Raw genomic sequence first — 23,963 nt, 5'->3', positions numbered from 1 at the left:
ACTTAGGCAAAAATCAGGGCATCCCGATGGACAAAATTCTAAAGAATTGGCCCATGCAAAAATAAGGGATAAAAACAAAACAAAGGATAATCTTGTGACTGCTAAATCATCGAAGCTTCCCATCAATGCTTGGATCTCTACAACATTTTTCATTGGTGCTTGGATCTTCACTAATGCTTCCGCTCATCATCGGAACTGAAACAATTCTCTTGCAAACGAAACACATTCATTGGATTAAACAAATTTTAGGATTGGAGAATATCAAGGAGAAATGGGTGGGTTAAATAAATTTTGAGCCTTATATCCTGTGTTTCTTAAACTGCGAACCACAACCACGTTACAACCTTCAAAAGTCCTAATTGAAGCTCAGTCAACTACGAAAGCATACTTGGCATTAATTTGGTTAAACTGATTCCTATTGTTTGTTAATGGCTAACCACTTCACTTCCTCAAACATTCATTCCTAATCATCCATTTCCAATTCATAACAAACTTCAATTTCAAAACTTGCATGTACTTTACGTTTGAATTACTTCTCAAAGGGTGCAACTTTTTCTACAAATACACACTTAGCATCAAGGAGATCTCGAAATTGGTTTAATTAAAGGCGAACATTTCTAATAAAGACTCTTGAATGGGAGAACCACGTCTAGGGGGTTCTCCTAACCAGGGGCAAAATCCAAATAATCACAGGGGTATACAAAGATCCTATTAACTAGTGGCATTCACCCTAAGATCCAATCGACTTGGGTCGCGTCTCGAAGCAATAACACTCAGGGGCATATCTTTTACAAATCCAAATATTGGGGAAGTTCATATCTTAATGGTGGACCCGAGTTCCACTGTGAAGCAACTTCGAGTGAAAAATTAAAATACTCTGAGAAATCCGTATCAAATTGATACCACACCATGGATAGCCCTCCATATCCTGGAGATTAAGGGTAATACTTTCAACTATAAAAAATGGGGCAGCGCATATCAAGTTCACGACATGGCGAAATTAGAACCCCCTCTAAGGATACTTCCTTCATGTCTTGGATATCGAGGGGCATATTTTTCAAAAGCTAATGTTGGGGAAAAACACTGCGAGGCCCAATCAAAAGGAGTGGATCCCAAGAGTCGTCCAATCAAGGGGCGTAGTATTACAAAACCAAGAATAGGGCTAGCCATCTCAAAATGTGTACTCGATAAAACTGCGTCCAAGCTCATATTAAGGCGAACCTCTGCAAAATACCTAACAAACTGAAGCAAGACATACGATGAAAGGAAAGGATATTCTCATACTTTTACAGTCTTCGATAAATCTCTCTCCCACTACTACGATCTCAAGTTAAAAAACATGTATCGGGAAATCAGGCTAGCATCACACCCTCACAAACAACCTTATGACATTAAGCAAACTATCTACGCTTTGGTTATCCACGACCCGTCATTGGGGCATTATTAAACATACTAAGTCACGCATCACACATTGGTTAAAATATCCCATACATCAAAACGTCTAGACAATTCAAAAAAAACAAAGGGTACCAGGGGATTGGTTCAGGACCTAATGGTCTAGAAGGAGACTGAAACCTAAAGTTCCACTCGAAAACATTCTACGCATAAGCATTACTAGTCGGCATGAGCATAATCGTTGCATGGTTTAAACAAATTCATTGTGTTATAAGGAGATAAAATCTGGGGATCACCATATATACATACGCATCAGCATACATACATACGCATTAGCATTAGCATATACATACAAACTAGCACGCACATATAGGCATTTATCAATCAACATATACATAAGCATAATCATCATGCATTCAAACCTGGTTTAAGAACCGACATGTCACATCATTAGATCTTAGCTCATAACCATGCGCGCGAGCATCATCTTCATACATCAACAAGATACCATAAACAAAATCCTTACACATATAACATTTACATTACACATACAGACGGTTCATACATCTACATTGTACAAACGTTAGGGTCACATGCATGTAAAGCCGTTATATGTACGTGCACAATATTTATACAAGCATTGTACATACTATGTTTTACACGCTACGCTTTACACACTACATTTTACACGCTACGCTTTACACACTATATTTTACACACCACGCTCTACACGCTACGCTTCATGCACGTTACGCTTCATACACGCTACGCTATGCACGCTACACTCCGTGCATCCACAATGTACAACACCAAGTTACTAGTCCTTATACTTTTGACTTCTGCGTATGTGTCAAGAAATTTATGAAGATGATTTTGCTAGTACTATAGCAAGTGAATCTTTTTATGTAGATAAGCTTGCTAGCACTATAGCAGGTGAATCTTTTTTATGCAGATAAGCTTGCTGGAATTATAGCAGGTGAATCTTTTTACGCAGATGATCTTGCTAGCACGATAGCAGGTGGATCTTTTTACGCATATAATCTTGCTAGCACTATAGCAGGTGAATCTTTTTATGCAGATAAGCTTGCTAGCACTATAGCGGGTGAATATTTTTTATGCATATAAGCTTGCTAGAACTATAGAAGGTGAATCCTTTTTATTCAGGTAAGCTTACTAGAACTATAGCACGTGAATCCTTTGATACACAAGTAGCTTTCTAGAACTATAGCAGGTGAATCCTTTAATATGCATGTAGCTTTCTAGAACTATAGCTGGTGAATCCTTTAATACGTAGATAGCTTGTTAGAACCATAGCAGGTGAATCCTTTAATATGCAAGAAAGCTTGCTAGAACCATAGCAGGTGAATCCTTTACGCATGTAGCTTGCTAGAACCATAGCATGTGAATTCTTTACGCAAGTAGCTTGCTAGAACTATAGAAGGTGAATCCTTTACGCATGTAGCTTACTAGAACTATAACAGGTGAACTCTTTATGCAGGTAGCTTGCTTGAACTATAGTAGGTGAATCCTTTATGCAGGTAGCTTGCTAGAACTACAGCAGGTGAGTCCTTTATGCAGGTAGCTTGCTAGAACTATAGCAGGTGAGTCCTTTATGCAGGTAGCTTTCTAGAACTATAGTAGGTGAATCCTTTATGCAGATAGCTTGCTAGAACCATAGCAGGTGAATCCTTTACGCAGGTATCTTGCTAGAACTATAGCATGTGAATCCTTTATGCAGGTAGCTTGCTAGAACTCTAACAGGTGATTCTTTTAATACGCGGGTAAGCTCGCTAGAACTATAGCATGTGAATCCTTTAATACGCAGGTAAGCTCGCTAAAACTATAGCAGGTGAATCCTTAATGCAAGAATTTACGAATCTTCGCTATGTAAGTCTCAAGCTTTAGCAAGATAATTCTTTACATCTCTCCAATACACGCACAAGGTAAATTTTGGGGTATTCCATTATTTATTCACTCTTCGATCCGAAAAGCGTGAGACCGGCGTATTCTCACACCCTGTGATCCAAGAATAATTAAATAGGGGCAGCTGTCATACCCCAAAATTTGCCATATTGCTATTACATTTTATTAACATGGACTTAGTACAAATTATACAAGGGGTGTATATCAAACTAGTGGGCTTGACATCTTGATTGGCAAGCCCATTTCAAAAGAGTAACCATTCTCTAAATTGTCCAATTAAAAAAGATAGGAGTATACATTAAGTAAAAATGTGTATTTAATTGGGCTTATTATTCATAAGAATATGAGGCCCAATTTTAGGATTCAAAATTATTTTTAAACTTGGGTTTTATAAACTTCCTCGGTTTATCTGCAATATTTTGGATTTTGTAATTATTTGTTTCTATCAAAAGTATAATAGTTTACTGTCATACCCCAAAATTTGCCCGTCATATTCCAAGATATTTTTTCTCACCTGACTTGTAATTACTCAAGACAGAACAAGTTCATTCCTCTCCAAAGCACAAGATCATCTCCATACGAAAAATCGAGCAAGTTAAGAGTGGTACAAGTTGTTTGATTTTAAGGGGATTCATGAAGACTAAATTAAGCAAACTCAGAAATTTGGGCTATTGGGCCTAAGTTTTAATGTCTAAACATGAAGATAACCTTATATGGGCCCTTTTAAGTTTATTCATGTTCCATCATGATTTTATTTCTTATTTATTAGTTTATTTTTGATTTTTATTCTTAAAAATTCAAAAATAAATTAGATAAAAGATGAAATAAATTAGTTAAATAGATGGACCTAGACTTAAGCTATATGAGAGGCCCAAAATAAGTTGCAAACGGTGAAGCACATTCCCTAACAAATCATGTTCAAAAAATTAGCAAGTTTCATATCAAATCTTTCCATGATAAATCTCAAAGATTCACCTCACAAATACTAACCTAATTCACTCCTTATACATATACTGAAGATGCCCAATCGCAAGGAGAATTTTTTCATAAGGATTGCAGACAAAGAAGCTCTGGCTAAACTCAAAGAAAAGTCCACGCAAAAGCAAATCGGATTCCAATTTGCAGCGTGATTCAAGAAGTTTCGGAGATCGAATAGTGTTCCTGAGGCCTCTCCGAAGCGATCCCGATCACTATCGAGCCTGAAAGCACCAAGAACACGGCCAAAGAACGTCACGGTTTGCACAGTTCTTCTCAAACACTTCTCTGCCGATTCACGCGACTTAAATAACGTTTGAGCATACACATACATTCATATGATTGTGTAGAGCATTTTTGGATTATCAATTGCAAGGTTTGGTACGTGAATGATGATACGCCATGGATAGGGTTCGAGGTCGTGATTTTGGGGATTTAGGATTCTAGATGATTCCATGTCAAATTGATGATCCCATTGGGTTCGTGATGGTGCATAACGTTAAATCGAACTGTTATTTGGTATTTTTTGGTGAAGATTTGCAGGTTGGGGAAAGGCAGGTCTATGGCCACGGAGGACAATCGTTGCTAAAAGTGTGTTATTTTGCATAATAAACGAGGAAGAAGAAGGCCAAAATGCGCGCTTCATTTTAAATTTTTCTGCGTTATGGTTTGTATATCATGCATGTTGTTTGTCTTGTGTACAGCGTAGCGCATGTGGTCCAGTGGATCGACGTCTTGACCAGCTATTGAGTGCATAGACGTGGGATCGATTCCCACTCTCGACATAATTTTTCTCACAAATTTCAATTACTGATCCAGTGCATTCACCCCCACGTGCATACCATGCATCTCCTCGCATCATCCTTTGGATCTTCGCCCAGGTCGATCGAACGTCCCTGAATATGCAGCTACACCATGGACATCTCTAAGCCTGGCACACCAGATTACAAGCTAAGTCCTCCAATTTTTTTATATAATCTTTTATTATTTTGCTCTATATTATATATTTGTTTTATTTTGTATAGTTCTTTTCAAAAATGCTTCTTAATTAAAACTTTCCTCTAAAAATTTCTTTTTTTTATATAACAAATACTAAAACAAAAATATTTATTTTAATTATTTTTGAATAATTTTATTTGTTTTAAATTAATTTAATTTTACTAATGGATTAAAAATGTATATTAGGGTTAGACTTTTAATCGAAACCTTATTTTTTTATTTAATTAATTAGGTAAAATACCAATAATTAATTAAATTGATTCTATTTTCTTTTTTTATTATTAAACTTAGTCAATTTATGCCCTAATCAGGGTTTATGACGATCATTCCATACACTGAAAATATTTTATTTTCTGTGCCTTTTCAGGGTTACTTTTCAAACGCCTTCCGACTATGTACGTCAAATACGAAGCTAAGTACCCTATTTACTTTAAAAAGTCTATTTTGTTTCCTTTTATTAGGGTTTGTCTTTTAATGAACATTGCCTACATTCATCTTTTCTGCCTTTGCCATTTTTTAGGGTTACCTCCGAGGTTTCCTCTGACCGCCAACCATATCAGATCAAATGCAAAGCTAAGTATCTTTTCGTTTATTTATTCCTTCTTAAATTCTTTATCTTCTTATTTTAGGGTTAATTTCGTTTGCCTCTGAACCGATAATGCACTCACCCCTTCTTTGTTTATTCTTTCTTTTCCACTCTTTCAGGGTTTGCCAGTTGCCAAAGCTTCGAACATTGGTAACCCTAAACCCTGTTCTCAATTATTACTTGTGTTAAACCTTTTGTTTTAATTATATCCCGCTGGTTTCAATTCCCCTCTCCTCCGCTGGTTACAATTTCCCTTCCCCATTATTATTGTTTATATTATTGTGTGGTTAGTAATCTTAGGGAGTGCAAGTCTTGAACTGAATTAGAATACTTAATTACAAGATAAAATTTCTGAAATAATCACGTGATTGTTGCACCCACGCACACTTTTGGGGTAACCTCTCTGTTGCCTTGTTGCCTTGTGTTTTTTTTTTTTTGCAGAATAGCCATGTCCCTCGAATACGAGGATACCTCAGCCATGCTGCCTCGATAAATAAAGGTCATACGACCCTAATGATGCTGCCTTCGATACACTAATATGACCTCGACCCTCGGAAGTTGCCTACGAAAAAGGCTGAGGTATCCTCTAGCTGCCTACGAAAAAGGCTATTCTGGTCCTTCCCTTAGACTACCTGCCCCTCTATGGCATAGGTCAGTCTTAAGGCGAACGATAACTCGATGACCCTTCAACCTCCAAATGAAAGGCTTCCTGCCCTCTTATGGCAAGGATAGACCCTTTCACCCTGAAAGGCTAAAAGAACTGATTTTCAAACTATAAGGTAAATTGCCCTTAATTGCTTTGCCTTGCTCTAAAATTTTTCTATATTCTTTCTCAAAATTCTTCAAAAATGGCTACGCTTATTTACGAGCTAAAGTCCTTGTTTCTTCTTCTTCTTCTACATTTCTAAAACTTTTCTTTTCAAAACGAGCAAAGCAATTAAGAGCCCATGGAAAACCATGGATGCAAAGGGTGCCTTACACCTTCCCTTTGCATAATTACCCCCGAACTCAAAATCTTTTTAAAAGGTATTTTCCGGTTCTTTTAGCCTTTCCGATATTTGGATAAAATAAAAGTCGGTGGCGACTCATGCTTAACCGTATATTTCGATAAAGTCAGTTCACCGTATTACATTTACTCTTAAACTTTTTATATTTTAAATAGAAAATATTTGTCTATGCTTCATATACTTTCAATTGACTTTTTATTTCAAATAAATAACATAGCAAAATTGGTAAGGAAGCAAGACTTGCAAATAAGAATTTGCGGGTTCGAATCCCATGAGTGACATTTTCACACTTTTTCTCCTATTTTTACCAATTTTCAAAAAATGGGGTGTTGGGCTTTTGGATATGTGTTATTTCTTTTTTGAGATTTTTAACCTAAATTTCCCATTATAAATAGGACCTTTGACAATCCTATTTGGGAGACATTTTTTAACAATTTCACGTACAATTTCTCACACACACAAATTCACTTTGCAAAAAACTATTTTTTTTCTACGCTGCTCTCCTCCCTCCGAGGGTTTGTCTTAGGGTTATCTTGAACAACCCTAACCTGCCGTTGTCGATTAACTGACAACGGCCGACAAACCCTTTCCCCCTTTCGAACGCAATTTTCAAACCACTTAAACCCAAACATTTTGGCCGATGACTACCTATGAGGCCTCCCTTTAAAAATGTTTTCTTCAAATCTTTCGGCCGATGATGATACATTGAGGCTATTTTTATTTTCACTATACATGACTTTTGGCCTTTCGTCATTGTTGTCTCGATCTGACAATAACTCTGTCAAAACCCTTGGATTTACCTTTTTGGCCAATGATTAAACCTTTTGGTATGAGGCCACCCTTTTATTTTAAAAAATACTTTTTTTATTATCGTTCATCTTTTTTTTGGCCAATGATGATGCATTGAGGTCACTATTTTATTCTTGCTATGTTTTGTTTTTATTATAGCTATATGTTTTGTCTTAGCCATGGTCATTGTTGTCTCGATCGGACAATGACCCCATCAAAACCTTTGAGGTTTTGCCCTTTTGGCGAAAGGCATATTATTTTTAATTTATCAGTGAACAATTGTCAAATTTTTTTTTTAAAAACCTAAACATAAAGGCTAAATAGGTCCCTTGAGTACAAGGGAGGCAAAGGGTTCCTAACACCTTCCCTTTGCCTAATTAACCTACTTACCCAAAATCTCAATTTTCTTTAATTTTCAAGTTTTACTGTTTTTCCTTTAAATAAAAGGGTGGCGGCTCTATTTTATTAAAATTTTTAAGTCGGTTGCCACATATTGGAGTAAACAGTAGGTGATATTTGTCCATATAGAAGCGTTTTAACACTTTCTCTATGTAGCCTTCTTGATGTACAAATATTCCTTTATCCAAATGTTCAATTTGCAAACCTAGACATAATTTTGTCTTTCCTAGATCATTCATCTCAAACTCTTTCTTTAAACAATTCATAGCTTTTGGGAGCTCTTCAAGAGTTTCAATAATATTTATGTCATCCACACAGGAAACTATTATTGCAAATTCTTTTCCTGATCTATTTATAAAAATACAAGGATAAATTGAGTTATTTGTATATCCTTCTCTAAGCAGATATTCACTGAGACGATTATACGATATTCATCCAGATTGTTTCCGTTCATAGAGAGACTTGTTCAATCTTATGGAGTAGCTTTCTCGAGATTTAGAGTTGTGTGCATCTGGTATATTGAACTCTTCAGGGTGTCTCACAAAAATTAATTCCATGTCTTTACAAAAAATCCTTGAGCGACAATTTGAGCTTTGTATCTCACAACTTCACCTTTTTCATTTCGTTTTCGTTTGAAAACCCTTTTGTATCCAACTTGCTTCACACCTTTAGGTGTTTGGACGACATGTCCAAAAAAAATCTTTTGTAGAGTGGGTTTAATTCTATTTCAATTGTGTCTTTCCATTTTGGCCAGCGCTCACTTTGTCTACGAATTTTGATAGATGTTGATTCTTGATCCTCTCTGACATTGATCACATTTAGTGTTATATTGTATGCAGAAACATCATCAATGTCGACTTCGTTTTGGTTCCATTATATTCCATTTTAGACAAAAATAGTCGAGATCTCCTTATTTTCATGAGTTTCAGATACCTGATCAATCTCTTCTAGAGATGAAATGTTTATTATGTCTGAAGGTTCTTTTAGATTTTCTATATCCTCACTTGGGCCATCTTTATTCTTAGCTCCCTTTCTCGTTTGAGGATTTTTATCTTTGGAACCGATTGGTCTGCCACACTTCAGACATGTTTGAGTCTCATTTGATTGTCCAATAGAGAATATATTTTTTATTAGAGCATTTGTAACTGTTATATGTGATTTAATCACACCTTTTGGATCAGTGAATGCAATTGATTTGCTAAGTTTTGCAGTTGAATTATATTTTAAACTTATAGTTCACATTGTTTTGTTCGAGGATCAAGATGAGATAATGATAATTCATTCCAACATATCTCTTTTTCCAACTTCTTACTCTCTTCCCCTAATGCTGGAAAATTTGATTCATCAAAATGACAATCAGCAAAACAAACAATGAATAAATCTCATGTTGTTGGTTCAAGGTACTTTATAATAGATGGAGATTCATATCCAACATATATTCCCCTCCTCCTTCGATAACCCATCTTATTGCATTGTGGTAGAGAAATTGGAACATACACCGCACGTCCAAAAATTCTTCGATGGGAAATATTAGGTTCTTTACCAAAAACTAATCGTAAAGGGGAAGAAGTGTGGTAACTCGTTGGCCTAATGCGAATCAATGTTGCAGCATGCAAATTTGCATGTCCCCAAATAGAAACTGGGAGTTTTCATCTCATAATCAGTGGTCTTGCAATTAATTTTATTCGTTTAATAAATGATTCTGCAAGTCCATTTTGTGTATGAACATGTGCTACCGGGTGTTCAATGTCAATTCTAATAGACATACAATACTCATTAAATGCTTGGGATGAAAATTCTGCATCATTATCAAGACGTATTTTCTTGAAAGGATAATCAAAATGAGCTCTTATTCGAATCAGTTGAGCTAACAATCTTGCAAATGCCTGGTTGCGAGTTGACAATAAACAAACTTGTGGCCATCAAGTTGATTCATCAATTAAAACTATAAAATATCACCATGTATACGCTCTAAAAACTGATAGATTCATTTCTAGTTTTTGTTGGTGATGGCCGAATTATCAACTTCCCTTGATAGCAAGAGCTGCATGAGAACTTATTTGATTGAATAATTTCCCTGCTCATTAATTGATGACCACGTGAATTTTCAATTATTTTTTCGCATCATTATATAACCGGGATGGCCCAACCGGTCATGCCAAATTAGAAACTTATTATTATTTGTAAACGTCTGGTGTACAGTTGTATGTGCTTCAGTTGTACTAATATAAGTTAATCATAGGATAACGCAGATAGCTTTTCCATTATATATTCTGTGTCCGAATTGTGTTTTATAATACAAAGATATTTAATCCCTCCATCATCTCTTGTTTCAATATGGTAGCCGTTTAGGCGGATATATTTGAAACTTAGTAATTTCTATGAGACTTGGAGGAATATAATGCATTATCAATGTGCAATATTGTTCCTCCACGTAACAACATATTGGCTCTTCCGGATCCTTTGATTATTTTCGAGGTGCCAGATATAGTACTGACATTAGTCTTTTGATGCACTAAATTAGAAAAATATCTTTTATTCTTGAGAATTGTGTGGGTTGTTGCACTGTCAGCAAGACACATATCTTCATTATTGATGTTAGTATTCATATTCATTCTAAGAACAATAATAATATTTTAACAATAAGTGATAAGTGCATTTTAAAGACACAAGTCATTTAAGCAATTATTATTATTAGAAAATAAAATTCAAAACATCCATAAAAATTTATTAATAAATAAAAATAAATTTCCATAAAAAAATTTCTTGACACTTCTATTTTCAATATGGTGATCAATTCTTCCATCCGACGCATTTTCCAACAATAAGCTCTAAGAAATTGAATGAAGTTCTCAAATTATATAGCAATGGTTATATAATCTTTAGCCTCAAATAGCATATTAATGTTGTACAATCATATAATTTCTATGTCATACTCAAATATGAGAAAATTGAAATAGTCATCAGAATCAGAACACATGAATCATGATGAATTATTTCCATCTATGAAATGCGAATTACAATAGTTGCAATCATAGTCCCACTTAATTCCAAAATTATTTATTATTTATATTTTTCAAAATTAAATCCAGTTATGAGTGACAAGATAGATAATCATACATCATCAACTTAGATACTTGCTCAAATGTGGTAAAATATGGATAAATAGGAATAGATATGATATGTTAATGCACTATTGTATCTAATTTAAAATCTAATATTTATGAGTCGATTAAAATCATCAAACAATAATATTTCAAATAAATTTCAATCTTTTAACACAATGATAAATATAAGGTTTTGTAAATTCTAGTATTTTAAAATAACAACAAATACTCTAGAGTGCCGACTTTAACTAGAAAATTCTCAACTTCCTTATGAGAAACAAAAAAATTTATCCTCTATCTTAAAAAAAAAAAAGAAGTAAATAGAGGATTTATTACAAGTTCTTCGTGAACTATAAAATGTTATTTAGTTATCTGGATGCTTTGTTTTATAAGTTCTTCAAAAACTATATAATGTTATTTAGCTATCTTTTAGGATGTTTGATAAGTTCTTCAAAAATTATATAAATAATTTGTTACAAACAATGATCTAAAAATTATAACCATTCTTCTGAGATGCGTTAAAATTATTTATGTTATTCTTCTATAATGATAATCTTTTAACAACTTTTTAAAATTTCAAAAAATCATCAATAATAATATACTTTTCTTATGTTGAATAACCCACAAAAGTTACAATAATCAAACAAGTTTAAAATATCCAATGCAGTCCAATTTTTGTGTTCTTAGTCATATGCCATGATTCAAATCAATAACCACCATTTCACGACATTGATTCAAATCAGCTTATTGAGAATTTTGAGTGGCACTTAGCTAAAGTTAAATCACTTATAGGTCATACATGGTTCTAAATAATAAAAATTTAGCCTTTTGATTCATTAAAAAATTCTGCGTAAGGGCGTTTGTTAGCATTTTTCACAAATTAATCTCAAGATCAATATGATGTGGTGTGAGTGGTAAATGCTTAGATTTCTTAACAACGTGGTTAAGAGCCTGATCTTTAACAAGCATGGAAGAAAAAAAACCTTTTAGGTGATGATAGCTTTTAACCTCTTATTTCTTTAACATCTCCGCCCATTCAATTGATGAATTAAGAAAAATGAACACACCTTCCTCCATCCAATTGATGGATTAAGAAAAATGAACACACCTTCGTCCATCCAATTGGTGGAGGTTTATATCAATTATAGAAATTTTTTGAAATTATACTATTTTCGGAATATTGATGGAAAGAGAGGTATGATGAGATTTTATTCCTAAAAACACAACAGGACAAAAAAAATCGCATATGATCATATAGCTTAAATGAAAATGACATGTTGAAATGCTTTTGAATCACAATACCTTTACTATAAGAAGTTTCCTTCATATTTATAGGACTTTTTGTATGAATGACCACGTGGGCTTTAAAGAAATTAAAGCAATTATAAATCTGTAAACTCCAAATGGAATCCAATAAAATTGAAGGTAATTTAAACATAAAAGATCATTACAAATTTGTAAACTCTAAATAGTTTAGATGTGACTTAATAAAAAATTGAGATAAAAATTATTCACACTAATAATTTCAAAGATACTTAATAATTTCAAAGAAACTTTCAATTCTTAATATTGGATAGGAACTTTTAAAAGAGGTCACTAAAGCAATCATAAAGATGAAACTATGAGTCCATGTTTTCTTTTAGTATGTAAAACGAATCTCAGTCTATGCCAAGAGTTTATATTTATGCTAAGATATCTTTTCTTTGGAATGTTCAAGTTAATAACATCAACTACCTAACTAAGAATTAAACATACCACCAAACACCCTAAATTACCCTTAATGACAAAAATAATTACCCTTAAAAAAGCCCTTTATAGTAATTTGCTAATTCAAAATTTTATTTCCACCAATCACAATACCCTATTCCTCCAAATGGCACCCTCTTTTAACAATTCTCCATTCCTCCAATTTTCCATTCTTTCTTAACATTTCATTAACCATTGGTTTTTTCCCTAAAACCTTTGAAAACCAATAAATCAAAAAACTCCTTTCATTTCTCAAACTTGTACTTCACTTTTTATTTGTTTACTTCTATGTCTGCATTGGAAAGCCAAAACCCTTACCCCAGGGTCCTCATCCCGAAATCACCATCCTTGCAATTTCCTTGTCTTCTACATGATTTCTCTTTCTCTCTCTTTTCAACGTTCTTTCGTTTTCTCTCTAACCCTTTCTCTTTTTCGTTCAAACCCTAACGAGTTCGTGAGTATCATCGATGCCTCACGACGCTGCAAGGCAATCTCCACTGCAAATGTTTCGGCATGTTAAGAATTTGTTCGCTGATTATGGCAAACTCAACTCCTTTAAGGTAAACCCATTTTTTTCGTTTTTCGATTTCGTTTGCAATGGCAACCTTTGTAATCAATTGCCTTCGTTCTTCATCAACCACAAAATCACTCTATTGACTTCTTCTTGGAATCAGGTCTTACGCTAAGGTCGCAACTAGAACTGATATACTCTAAGCCGCATCCAATGTTTCTCTACAGAAAGCTCGCACATGGGACGTAGGTGTTGAATCCAAGTTCTCCTCTACCCCTGTCAAAGACATCTTCAAGGTTCTCGTCACTTTTCTTCCAATTTCCAATACCTTTTTGTTCAATCACTAATTGGTGTTTTTTTCCTTTGATTCGATATTGCAGGACAAGAAAGTTGGGATCTTTGGTCTCCCAGTATGTTAGCTTGACAATTTTTTTATGAACTTAGTCATATTTAAGGTAGTGGTTTTCATTTTCATTTTTCATTTTATTTGAAAGTCTTGTAATATTACCCTGCCAAGAGATTCTCGCGACTCAAAGGCACTAATGTTTTCAAGTAAAGGTGAACTATATACATAACTGCAATAAGATAGTAGTTCTTTAAAATAAACAATCAAAAGTTATTTGTAAATTTGTGTGTAGCTGCACTTTTATACTTCTCATTAGTACCATATGATGCAGGTACAAACCTCTTTTCCCTATTATAAACAAAAACTAATATGTATAGTGCTAATCATCAGGGCCGGTCCTGGGCCCGGGCAAGCAGGCCCACAGCCCAGGGCCTCAAGAGAATAGGGGCCTCAAAATTTGGAGGGGTATAGTAAGAAATTGTAATACTCTAATTAAAAAATATATTATTGTCCGCAAAGAAAATATACAAACTGTTTCATGTAGTTCAGCGGCACAACAATTGTATAGAAATCTTAATTGCAGCGGTTCAAATCTGTGCTGGCATCATTTTTTTCAATTATCTTTCTTTTACAGGAACATTTCATTATTTCATGCACTTATTCTTTCACTACTCTCTAATATAATATAACTAATGACATAGAAAATGCACTTATCTTTCTCTATTCTCTAGTATAATTAATTATATAGGTATTTTATGACAATTAACATTTTTCAAATTTTAATGATAAAATAATTTAGGGTTAATACCTATTTTACCCCCTGCCATATGGGGCGTAGTTGAAAAACCCCCCTGCCAAAAAAAAAGTTTCAAAAAGTGCCTCATAAAATTTCAAAAGTTTGTATTTGAACCTTTATCACGCCACATCATTAAAAAAATCTGATGTGGCAACTTTTTTTTAATTTATTTTTATTATTTTAATTACATGGATTGCACAGGTGGCATTATTATTATTTTTATTTAATTTAATGCCATGTGGCACTTTTATTATTATTATATTGTTTAGTTCTTCAAATATCAAAGTTTAAAAAATGGTCCCATGAGGTGTTGAACCCATGCACCATACTATACATGCCAAACAATTTACCACTAGGCTGAAGTACATTTTCTGATTAATAATTCCCTTAGACAGTATATATTAGCTGCTGCTACGTTATTAAGATTAATGTTAGTGTTTACATTATTACTTAATATTAATATTATTAGTTAATAACTATTAGTTATTAGTTAATATTTATTAGTTAATTTTAACGTTATTAAATAATATTAGTTAAATTATAAAATAATAATTAATATTTATTTTACTGTTTAACTTAATTAAATTATAAAATATAAACTAAATTAATTAATTTTAACTAATATTAGTTTATATTAATTTAATTTATTTAATTTAATTTATATTTTATAATTAATACTATTTTAATTTATATTTTACTGTTAAAGTTATTAATTAATATTTGTTTATATTAATTTAATTTAGTTTATATATTCTAATTAATATTAGTTTAATTAAATTTAATGTTTATATTAAGGTTTATATGTAATTTAATTTAATTAATGTTATTTACTTTTAACGTTATATTTAACTTAATAAATTTAATTTAAAGATTTTATATAAATGTTTATATCTAATTTAATTTAATTTATTTTACTGTTAACGTTATTAATTAATATTTGTTTATATTAATTTAATTTAGTTTATATTTTCTAATTAATATTAGTTTAATTTAATTTAATGTTTATGTTTAATTTAATTTAATTTATTTTTATTTAGTTTATTTAATATTATTTTACTATTAACGTTATATTTACGTTAATTAATTTAAATTAAACAATTTATATTAATATTTTTATTTAATTTAATTTACTATTAATGTTATTAATTATTATTATTTTATATTAACTTAATTAACTTTAATAATAAAATAAATATTAATTATTATTTTATAATTTAGTAATATTAGTTAATAACATAAACTATTAACTATTAATTATTAACTAATAGTATTAATATTAAATAATAATGAAAATAGTAATTAAACAAACAGCACTTATGAAACCTTAAGACTAGCTAAGTCAATTATAAAACAAAATGTGAAGCGTAGCCTAGTGGTAAAGTGTTTAACATGTATTCTATGCTGCATGGGTTCAACACCCCATCGGACCATTTTTTAAACTTTGATATTTGAATAACTAAACAATATAATAATAATAAAAATGCCACATGGCATTAAATTAAATAAAAAATAATAATAATGCCAACTTTGATATTTGAATAACTAAACAATATAATAATAATAAAAATGCCACATGGCATTAAATTAAATAAAAAATAATAATAATGCCACCTGTGCAATCCATGTAATTAAAATAATAAAAATAAATTAAAAAAAAGTTGCCACATCAGATTTTTTAATGATGTGGCGTGATAAAGGTTCAAATACAAACTTTTGAAATTTTATGAGGCACTTTTTGAAACTTTTTTTTTGGCAGGGGGGTTTTTCAACTACGCCCCATATGACAGGGGGTAAAATAGGTATTAACCCAATAATTTATATATAATTCATTGAAATTTATAATAAAATTTTAAATCAAATTTTACTCTCAAGGTTATTTATTGTAACCTTTATAGTTTTATTTTAATTTATTTTAGTATAAATTTTTGACGCTATTTATATGTTATAATTAAAAGTTTATCATACAATTAACTCTTTTATTATCAACTTTTGTTAGAAATTCTTAGTGTATTGAAATTCTTTTTGTGGTTAGAAACAATTAAGACTTCATATTTTTTATCTTGTCTCCGAGATTTTTTTATTTTATTTTGGAGGCGAATAAAAACTCAATTTTTTATTTAGGGCCAATTCTTTATTGTGTGCCCTGGGCCTCTAAAAAGTCGGGACCGGCCCTGCTAATCATTGACAAAGATATTGGAAATACACAGGAGCCAAATTTCCACATAAGCAAATTCAAGAAGAATTGTCAACACCACTTGGTGCAGCAGCCGATTTTGATGAAAAATGGCAAGGTAGTATGATATTATTTTAATTGTTTGGATGGTTTTTTTCTTTTAAGCTTAAATTTATGATGTTTCAGATTGAGGACAAGATCTTGCAAATTGGATAGACATTTGTTCTAATGAATCAGCATCCTATCTTCTTCAGGCTGTGTTGTACACTTTAATTTGGTCATCTCTACAAAGATACTTAACATTTCGATTTTTGTTTTGTTGACACAACACAACAATTATTTCACTGGATTTTTAAAAATTGTATATTTTCATTCATTCATAAAAATCATCTCCATGTTGATTGTTTCATTTCTTCTCTAATATTTTAGTTCGGAAGAATATTGTCAAGACCCCCCATTCTCATTCAATGTTACTTCAAGAGATTCAAGAGAATGCAGAAAAAATCCAGCAGGTAATTTGACACATAAGCTAGAGGGTTATATCAAAGATGATATATATGGACTATGGTTCATTCTATTCATGTAATGCAAGACACATTAGGCATGTTCAATCTGTTCAATGGAGGCTTCTTCCATAGTTTGGTTTAGTAAAATTTGCACCTACATAAGGACATAAATACAATATAGTACATTAGAAGTTGTAGTTTTCTTTTGTTTTTGGTTTTCGATTGGTTTATGTTATGCATTAAATTGGAGATAAACATGATGGCTTGATAATACTCTCTTGAAAGTTTTTTAAAATCTTATTCAATTAACATTAAGTTCATGTTGATGGACACCTAAAAAACAGTGTTTGTCCAATAAGTTATTAGTCCATAACCAGTAAATAACTTAAGAACCGATTGGCATATTTTAATCGAAATAGTCATCACCAATGACATGCCTTTGGTTTGTTCCAGCGTTGGTAGATTTATTGACATTTTTAGATGAGCATTTCCATGTCTCCCATTCATAATTCATTTTAATTTTTCTCCCTCTTTAGATGTTTTCAAATATTGTTATCTTAGTAAATTTGGATTATAATTTTACTTATGCTTTAGTTTCATGATTTTTTTATGTAGGTGACATTAAAGATGAGATTGAAAATCTGAACTTCATAGAAGAAAGAAAGAGAAAATTCAAAACTTCATAGTATAAAGAAAGAGAAAAATCAAAACTTCATAGAAGAAAGGTAATAAACATTACAAAGTGATGAATATTAATGTATAAATATGTGGGCAGAGGTTTAGAGATTTTAATATTTTCGCTATATAGTTTTACTATTTTAATATTTTCGCTATATAGTTTTACCTTTGAAAAAAAGTGATTATGTGAGTGGTGAAGTTAGTGATTTTGCAACACTACGCCAAATTTAATTTTTAACAGCACCCCTACTAAAGCGCTTCTGGTAAAAAGCGCTCTTATAGGTTGCACTAAAAACAAAATAAAAAAACACGCTAAAAAAGCGCTCTTAAAGGGGGGGGGGGGGTATGAGAGCGCTTCTGAAAAGCGCTGTGGTAGGGGGGGTGTATGAGAGCGCTTTTGAAAAGCGCTTTGGTAAGGGGGGGGGGGGGGGGTATGAGAGCGCTTTTGAAAAGCGCTTTGGTAATGGGGGGGTATGAGAGCGCTTTTCAAAGCGCTGCTATAGGGGGGTTTAATGAGAGCACTTTTTGCTAAAAAGCGCTGGTATAGACCAGGCTATGAGAGCGCTTTTCTGAAGCGCTTTAGTAGCCTTTATTAGTAAAAATTAAAAACAAAAACACGCTTTCACTTTCTCACTTTCTCTCTTTCGTTTTCTTTTTATTACTGTTTCTCACTTTCTCTGCAACCGAAAAACCCTCCCTCCGTCGCCAGCCACAGCCACCACCGTTCGTCCCTCCGTCGCTAGCCACCACCGTTCGTCCCTCCGTCGCCAGCCACCACGTTCGTCCCTCCGTCGCCAGCCACCACCGTCGTTCTCTCCTCCGTCTGACTGTGCAAGGTAATATGATTTATGGGTTTAGTTTTAAGGGTTTCAACTAAGGGTTGCATTGCAATTTGAGAATGAAGTATATTACATGTTTGATTAAATGTCTTTAGAGTGTTATATATTTTGAAGTTTTGTTAAGTTTTTATTGTTCTCTCTTAAATCTTTGTGTCTTAAAGATTCATCATGTATTAGAATATTCTAAACATAGTTAGACACTTAACCGGTTTAATTTGGTTGATGTAAAAGGGAATTGAAGATTCAGTTCCGGTTTTGATTTTGATTTTGAGTTTAGTTTAATTTAAATAGCTATGGCAATTGAAGATTCAGTTCCGGTTTTAACAAATTCTGATTCTGTTGAGCAGGAAAAAGTGCTTCCTTTAACTGATAGTATGATGGAAAGGGGTTTAGGGATATTTGGTTGGTTAGAATTTGTGCAGTGCATTCTTGTTTCATTTGCAATGTTCTTTGAAATTCTATTAAGGTTCTCTCATCCTGTGTGATCTTTATTAAGTTTAGAGATTGTTTAAATCAGCCCCTGTACTGTGTGTTCTTTATTAAGTTTAGAGGTTTGAATCTTGGGACCGGATCGATTGCACTTTAGGATTTTTAGCACCGGTTAACTACGTGTTCAGGTTTTTCTTTAATAGTTGGACTGTGAATTCTGTTTCTGCTGATGTTTTGGATTTCTATAAAAAGGATTTCTTTCAAATGGTGCAATATATAGTAATTTTCCTCTTTTTTTCGCCACCTGTAAGCTATATGATTATGGTATTTGTATTTTACCTTGCCCATATCTTCGTTATTATCAAGGTTATGTTAAATTAAGAAATAGTTTGGTGATAAGAATTTTGCATTATCATTATTATTTTACTATGCAACTATGCTTAATTTTATGTTTCAAAAGGAGAAAACTAGTAACACGAACTTCAGAATTTCATGTAAAAGGAATGTAAATGACCTTAACTGTCAAAAGGCAAACAAGGAAGTATTATTTGTAGCATATTTATGTCTTGGACTTTATGATTTTAATCATATTATTATCCTTTTTCTTATTTCTAGAGTTTTGTATTGTAGAAGTAGGTTAATTATAAAATGGTCTTGGACTTTATAATTTTAATTTTAATCATATTATTTAACTGCATCGTGTGTGTGTGTTTAATTTTACAGTTACTTTGAAGTCTCTGGTTTCTACTTGTACAACGCCGATTCAAACCTACCCATCTCCCACATCAAGTCTAACTCAGGTTACTATCCCTTTCTTCTTGCTTATAGTTTGTTATTTTCTGCTTATAGTTTATTGTTTATGGTTCTATTTAATATCAATTTAGTGTCTCTCAACCAGTTTTTTGGTTTGTGGACTTATATTAATTACCTTGAAATAAGGTAATGTCTTCTTTAAGAAATCGGGTATTCTGATTAGGTATTCTGATTAGGTATTCTATTATGATGATAGCTATTTATTATCTTGACAGAATTCCTTAGTACCTGATAGAGAAACCAAGAAGCATTTGTTTAGCTTAATTAAGTCATGGATAAGACATGGATGAGATCAAACCGATTGTCGAAAGAGTACGAGAAAGGGGTATGGGAATTCGTTGAGTTTGCGGTTAAGCACTCCGAAGACCCGCTTCGAATGCCGTGTCCTTGCTTGGGTTGCTGTTATGGGGATAAGGTTGACGGGAAACAGTTGGGATCCCATTTACTACGGTTTGGAATTGATAGAAGTTATACATGTTGGACAATGCATGGTGAGAAAAGGAACGGGAATGCTGGGTCGAGTTGTAATAGGAAGTATGCTTCAAACGACGATTGCACAGACACATACGATTGCGATCGAGTCGAAGAGATTGCAGAAGCGCTTGAAGAAGATCTTGCGGATTGTCCCAAAATGTTTGAGAGGTTGGTAAGCGATGCAGAGAAACCGTTGTATGATGGTTGTTCAAAATTCACAAGATTGTCTGCGGTGTTAAAGTTGTACAACTTAAAGGCGGACAATGGATGGTCGGATAAAAGTTTCACAGAGTTATTAGCCCTTATGAAAGATATGCTACCAGAGGATAATGTTCTTCCCAATCGAACGTATGAAGCCAAAAAGATGTTGTCCTCTATTGGCATGAGCTATGATAAGATACATGCATGTCCAAACGATTGCGTTTTGTTTCGAAACGAGTATGCAGCGTTGAATGAGTGTCCTAAATGTGGTGCCCCTCGATATAAGAAAAAGTTGTCTCCTGCTAAAGTCTTATGGTATTTTCCTATAATTCCGAGATTTAGACGCATGTATCGTAGTGAGACCGATTCAAGACACTTGACTTGGCATGCAGATGAAAGAATTATTGATGGAAAGTTGCGACATCCGGAAGACTCACCACAATGGATGAAAGTTGATACTGAATATCCTGAATTTGGAAAAGAAGCAAGAAACCTTCGGTTGTCATTGTCTACTGATGGAATGAACCCGCATGGTATTCAAAGTATCTCGCATAGCACATGGCCTGTGATTCTTATGATCTATAACCTACCTCCGTGGCTATGTATGAAGCGTAAGTACATGATGTTATCTATGCTAATTTCTGGGCCTAAACAACCAGGGAATGACATAGATGTATACTTGGCACCCTTAATCGAAGATTTAAAGTTTTTGTGGGAGAACGGTGTGGAGGTTTACGATGGGTATAGGAAGGAAAGTTTCAACTTGAGGGCGATGTTGTTTGGAACAATTAATGATTTTCCAGCATACGGAAATCTATCCGGGTACAGCAATAAAGGTCAAAAGGCGTGTCCCGTTTGTGAAGATGAAACCGATACGACACGATTGGAGCTTTGTCAGAAGAATGTCTTTCTCGGCCATCATAGATTCTTAAATTCTAATCATCACTACCGTGGGTGGAGAAAAGCATTCAACGGAAAGGCCGAACACGGTACAGCCCCGCCTTTTTTGTCAGGTGATCAAATTTTTGAAAAGGTGAAAGATGTGAGCACTCAGTTTGGCAAGCCTTTTGCACATTCACTTGTCAAGGGTGGGTGGAAGAAGAAGTCAATTTTTTTTGAACTTCCATATTGGAAGACGTTGTACGTAAGACATTTCCTGGATGTTATGCATATTGAAAAAAATGTATTTGACAGCGTCATAGGTACGTTACTCAATATACAAGGAAAGTCTAAGGATGGCCTTAACATAAGGAAGGACATGGTAAACATGGGAATGAGAACTGAATTGGGACCCGTGACGAAAGGAAGACGAACATATCTGCCACCTGCTGTTTACACTCTATCTAGAAAGGAGAAGAAAACATTGTGTAAGTTTCTCAGTGAAGTTAAAGTTCCAGAAGGCTACTCTTCAGATATTAGAAGACTTGTGTCCATGAAAGACCTCAAGTTAAAGAGTTTGAAGACGCATGATTGTCATGTTATAATGGAACATTTTTTACCAATAGGTATACGTTCTATTCTTCCAGAAAAAGTAAGAAGCGCAATAACTAAGCTGTGTTTCTTCTTCAGGTCAATTTGCAGTAAGGTGGTCGATCCCGCGATCTTACCAACATTGCAAAAAGAGATAGTTGTTACTTTATGTGATCTTGAAATGTATTTTCCTCCCTCGTTTTTTGACATAATGGTTCATCTAGTCGTGCATCTTGTGAAAGAGACACAATTGTGCGGACCAGCTTATATGAGATGGATGTACCCTGCTGAACGTTATATGAAAATATTAAAAGGGTACGTGAAAAATAGAAGTCGACCGGAGGGCTGTATTGCGGAACGATACGTTGTTGAAGAAGCGGTTGAGTTTTGTACTGAATATCTGTCAAATGTTCAATCTATTGGACTCCCTAAGTCTCATATTGTCGAAAAAAAAGAAGGAAAAAGGCTAATTGGAAATAAAGTTGTGACAGTATCAATGGTCGAACGGGATCAAGCGCACTTGTATGTTCTGCACAATGAGATTGAGGTTGAGCCGTATGTTGAAATGCACAAGATTGTTCTCCGAGATTTAAATCCAAATAGAAATGAGAACTGGATAGTACGAGAGCACAATCGAAGTTTCATACCGTGGTTTAGGGATCATATTTATTCAAAGTATCGTTCAGATCCTGCTTCAGTAACAGAAAGGTTGAGATGCTTAGCCTATGGTCCAACTGTAATTGTGCTTTCTTATAGCGCATACGCAATTAATGGATACACATTTTATACCAAAGAACAGGATGATAAAAGTACTATGCAAAATAGTGGTGTTACCTTGGTGGCTGAAGCAATGCACATATCAAGTGCGAATGACTTAAATCCGAAATTTGCAAATTTGTCATATTTTGGGGTTATCGAGCGCATTTTGGTGTTTGATTACGCGAAGTTTCAGATTCCTGTATTTGGTTGCAAGTGGGTTGAAAATAATAGTGGCATACGAATGGATAAGTCAGGATTTTTACAAGTGGATCTCAATAGGGTAGGGTACAAAGATGAGCCTTTCATTCTAGCCTCTCAAGCTAAACAAGTGTTCTATGTCAATGATCCTTCAAGTACGAAATGGTCTATAGTGCTTTTATCTAACAAAATAGTTGATGAAAACATTGAAGATCAAGGTGATATTGGTGTTGGCATTGATTCTTGTACAAGAAGCGATCAAAATGAGAATGAATCTTGTACTAGAAATGATCATAATGAGGGTATTTGGATTAATCCAACCGTCCGTGTTGTTAAGAGACGCGTTGAACACAATCCTACCAAGAAAAGAAAGAGACGTTAGTGATAAAGGTAATAGTTTTATTCACTTTGTACCGATTGTTTTATTCAATAGTATAGTACTTATTCAATTTGTTTTATTCAATTTGTACCGATTGTTTTATTCAATTTGTACCGATTATTTTATTCAATTTTTACCGACTAATTTGTTTTGAACCATGTATCCGTTTGTCGACTTCTTTACATGTAAATATACTATTTTGACGACTCCGGAGCTGCTCATGCACTTATCTTTACATTTCGGGACTGTTTTTTTATCGGTTTTGCTTCTGCCCGTAATCAAAAGTCGGGCTTAGGGTCTGAATTTCGGAAAACCGACTTTATTTTTGAGTCCGTGGGGACGTTTTACCATAGCCATGTAAATTTCGTTCAATTCCGACAACTTTATTTTTTGACGCTTATTTTGATTTGTACCGATTTCGTTTCCGATTTACTTGTACATGCATGGTTTGACTTCCATTTTACT

The sequence above is a fragment of the Vicia villosa genome, linkage group LG7, assembly GCF_029867415.1.
Source record: "Vicia villosa cultivar HV-30 ecotype Madison, WI linkage group LG7, Vvil1.0, whole genome shotgun sequence".
Taxonomy (NCBI): domain Eukaryota; kingdom Viridiplantae; phylum Streptophyta; class Magnoliopsida; order Fabales; family Fabaceae; genus Vicia; species Vicia villosa.
The sequence above is the reverse complement of the archived record's forward strand: the minus strand, read 5'-3'. Positions refer to the sequence as shown.